Genomic DNA, 4,735 nt, shown 5'->3' with positions numbered 1-4,735 from the left:
CTTTAGTTGGAAAAGTCAACTGGATGTTGACTTATGTGAAAAAGGGCTCGGATGTGAGTTTTGATGGTTCGGATAGCTTCGGGAGGTGATTTGGAACTTAGGAGCGTGATCGGAATGAGTTTTGGAGGTCAGGAGTAGATTTAGGCTTGAATTGGCGAAGTTGGAATTTTGGCATTTTCTAGTTGATAGGTGAGATTTTGATATAGGGGTCGGAATGGAATTCTGGGAGTTGCAGTAGGTCCGTCGTGTCATTTGGGATGTGTATGCAAAATTTTAGGTCATTCAGACGTGATTTGATAGACTTTTTGATCAAAAGCGGAATTCGAAAGATTTTGGAACCTTAGGCTTGAATTCGATGTGATTTGGTTGATTCAATGTTGTTTAAGGTGTTTTGAAGATTGGTATAAGTTTGGATAGTGGTGTGTGACTTGTTTGTGCTTTTGGTTGAGGTCCCGGGGGGCCTCGAGGTGATTTCGGATGGTTGACGGAAGATTTGGAGTTGGGAATTTGCTGCTGAAGCTGAGTTTTTTGTCATAACCGCACCTGCGGCTTGGGGACCGCAGGTGCGAGCTCGTAGAAGTGCCCAGAGGGTCACAGAAGCAGAATTGGCCATGGGGAGCTGGAACCACAGAAGCGGCTATGTGAGTGCACCTGTGAAAGCGCAGGTGCGGGTGTCTTATCGCAGATGCGGAACCTGGATTATAAAGTGAAAACCGCAGATGCGGTATATGGACCGCAGGTGCGAAAAGCCTGGGTCAGAAAGTATAAAAGATTTCCTTCGCGATTTTTGAGTTATTCTTCACCATTTGCATGCGGGTTTGAGCTTGAGGGAGCTATTTGAAGAGGGATTTCAAGGGGATTTCATAGAGGTAAGGTTTTTGGACCCTAAACTCGTTTCTATGGTGTTATTTTACTGATTTAGCTTGAAATTAATGGAAACTAAGGGTTAACAATTGGGTATTAGGGCTTGGTAATGGAGACCTTGACTTGAGGATTTGAGGGTTCATTTGTTGTTGGATTTTGGTACTTTTGATATGGATGAACTCGTGGGAGGATAATAAGTTTATTGATGTAATTTTTATCGAATTCCGAGATGTGGGCTCGGGGGTCAAGTTTGGTTAATTTTGGGATTTATGTTGTAATTTGATTATTTTCGCATGGGCTTCTTTTCCTTAGCATATTTTGACGTCATGATTCTGATTTTGGAAAGATTTGACGCGCGTTGAGGCCGATTCGAGGGGCAAAGGCATCGCAGGCTAGAGTTTGAACTGGATAGAGGTGAGTAATGATTGTAAATATTCTGAGGGTATGAAACCCCGAATTCCACATCGTTGTGTTACTTTGAGGTGACGCATACGCTAGATGACGAGAGTGGGGTCGTGCACCATTGGGGATTATGACTTAGTCCATCCCGTATGACTATTTACTGCGTATTTGATTGAAAACTATTTGATATCATCATGTTTTGAGCTGAATGCCATATTTGGGCCTCGTGCCAACTGTTTTGGACCCTTAGGGGATTTTTACAACTATTCCTCACTATTTATGGGATCGGGCTATGCGTCGCAGCGGTAATGTTCTTATTCATGGTTATGAGGCCGAGGGTCTAAGTTGTTACGCCACATGGTGGCTTGATAGGAGGTCGAGAGTGTGCTTTATTATGCCACGAGATAGCTTGTTATTGCGTTTGGGCCATAAAGGGCCCCTCCCGGAGTCTATACACCCCTAGTGAGCGCGGGTACCTAGTGTGATATGTGATATGGCCCGAGGAGCTGACATTGTTCCATGTTTTTGCTCGAGAGGCTGATATGAGTGATTGTGAGATAGCCCGAGGGGCTAGTTCTATTGGTATTTTGCCCGAAGGGCCAATTTATGTTTCTATCTGTTCTCACTGTCTTTTTCATTCACTCGATTAAACTGCTAAAAATGTTTTAAAGAGGTTTTCACTGAACTAAGGTGTTTTTACGAGCTTTCACTATTTTATTACATTGTATTGGTTTTATACTGCCTCGTTGTAACATTTTGATGTGTTTTATGTGTTTTCTTATCGCTCAGCTGCCTTTACTTTTATTACTCACTGAGTTGGCATACTCACATTACTCCCTGCACCCTGTGTGCAAATTCAGGAGCCTCGGGTCACACTAGCGAGGGCTGATTGCTTCCAGCAGGCTATTTCGGAGTTCACTAGGTAGTTGCTCGGCGTTCGCAGCCTAGTGTTTCTCCCTCCTATCTTTACTTTCCTTTGTAGTAGCCATGTAATAGACTGTGTAATCCTTTTTCATACTTTTAGTCGGATATTTAGATGCTCATGAATAGTGACACCCCGATATCGAACTGTGTTTATTTCCGCACTTGTTCTATTTCACTGTATTTTGGGGTTTATCACTTATTAATGGCTTGATTATGAATTAAATAACTATTAATTGGTAATAGGGGTTTGTATCGGCTGGCCTTGTTTCACGATAGGCACAATCACGACCTGGTCTGGATTTTGGGTCGTGACAAGTTGGAATTAGAGCCTAGGTTACATAGATCTCACGAGTCATGAGCAGGTTTAGTAGAGTCTCGCGGATCGGTACGGAGACGTCTGTATTTATTCTCGGGAGGCTGCAGAACCTTTAGGAAACTTCATATTCTTGAAATTCTTGTCGTGCGAATCTGTTGATCCGAGTACTAAACTTCTTTTATTCTATTCTCTCGCAAATGGTGAGGATACGAGCGACTAGTCAGGATGGACGACCACCAGTACCATCAGCTATGGCCATTAAAGGCTGAGGACGTGGTTGAGGCCATGGTAGGGGCAGGGGTATAGCCCGCACAGCAGCTAGGGCAGCACTTGCAGATCCACCAACCGCCCTAGTTCATGATCAGGTCCCAATTGTGGACGCTCTAGCAGCACAAGCTCAGGCACCAGTTGTGCCCATTGTGATTTTGGGTCTTCAGGAGGCCCCGGCTCAACTTCTATTAGTATGCTCTGGCCTAGCTCAGGCGGTCTCAGTTACTACAGCCGCATCTACTTCTCAGGCTGGGGGAGGCACTCAGACTCCCACTGCTCGCATACCTGAGCATGTCATGCAAGGGCTTCAGACACCGGGTGCGCCTTCAGCCCAACAGGTTGTAGCTGTTTGGGACTATGTAGCTCTTGCTATGCCAGAGGACGAGCAGCGCAGGTTGGAGAGGTTTGGTAGGCTTCAGCCTCCGACTTTCAGTGGAGTAGAGGGCAAGGATGCCCAGGGTTTGTTGGACAAGTGTTAGAGGATTCTTCGTACAACGGGTATTCTAGAGACTATCAGGGTCGCTTTCACTACTTTTCAGTTTTCTGGAACTGCCTTTACTTGGTGGGAGGCTTATAAGAGGCGTAGGACTATTGGTGCAGCACCCCTTACCTGCCACAGTCTCGCAAAGAGGAGCTGCGCAGGTAGTTCGAGTGGTTGCATGAGGGAGACATATTACTGTGACGTAGTATGAGATGAGGTTCTCGGATTTAGCTCGTCATACTGCTGGTTGGTACCTACGGAGAGAGAGAGAGGATTAAGAGGTTCGTTGATGGCCTCATATATCAGCTTCGTATTCTCATGACCAAGAAAAGGGTGTTTGGTGCTACTTTTAATGAGGTTGTTGACATTGCTCGCGAGATTGAGTCAGTTCGTTACCAGGGGCGAGATGAGAGAGAGGCCAAGAGGCCTCAGGGATCTGGTAGTTATGGTGGTGCTCCTTCGAGAGGTCAGTTTCAGCACGACAGATACTGTCCATTCAGACATGCTTAGTCAGCTCGCCCAGGTTATCGTGGGGCATCATCGGGTCATGGTTCTCACAGTTCTCATCAAGGCCATTCATCACTTAGTGCCCTTCCAGCCCAAAGTTCGTCCCGTGCTCCATCAGTTTAGGGCTCTTCTATGCCAGGTGCATCTACGTCATTCTAGTGCTATGGTTCCCTTCAGTCCCCGTCTCCAGTACCAGGGAATTGTTATGAGTGTGGAGAGTTGGGCCATATATGGAGGTAGTATCATTGTTGTCTTGGGGGTTCATCTCAGCAGAGGAGTCAACCATCGACTTCAGTGCTAGTTACTTCACCATCACCCAGCCAGCTAGGGGTGGAGGACAGTCAGCTAGGGGCCTCCCCAGAAAGAGAGGTCGATCAGGTGGTGGTCAAGCCTGTTTCTATGCACTCCCAGCTAGACCTGATGCTATGCTTTAGATACTGTAATTACAAGTATTGTCTCAGTCTACCACAGAGATGCCTATGTATTATTTGATCCCGGTTCTATTTTTTCTTATGTGTCATCATATTTTGCTCGTTATTTGGATACGCCCCATGAGTCTCTTGTTTTATTTGTTCGTGTATCTACTTCGATGGGCGATACTATTGTTGTGTACCATGTGTACCAGTCGTGAGTGGTGACTATTGGGGGTCTGGAGACCCGAGTGGACCTGTTATTGCTTTGTATGCATGGTAGCCTTTGATGTGATATTGGGCATGGATTGGCTATCTTTGTGTCACGCTATTTTGGACTATCATGCTAAGACAGTGACATTGGCTATGCCAGATGTGCCACGAATTGAGTGGCGAGGTTCGATCGATTATGTTCCCAGTAGGGTAATTTCATTCTTGAAGGCCCAACATATGGTTGAGAAGGGTTGTATTTCATAATGTAGCCTTTGTGAGGGATGTCGGTGCAGAGACTCCTAGTATTGATTTTGTTCCTGTTGTGAGGGATTTTCCCAATGTGTTTCA

Source organism: Nicotiana tabacum, chromosome 6 (genome assembly GCF_000715075.1).
Source record: "Nicotiana tabacum cultivar K326 chromosome 6, ASM71507v2, whole genome shotgun sequence".
Taxonomy (NCBI): Eukaryota; Viridiplantae; Streptophyta; class Magnoliopsida; order Solanales; family Solanaceae; genus Nicotiana; species Nicotiana tabacum.
Note: the sequence above shows the minus strand (reverse complement) of the source record.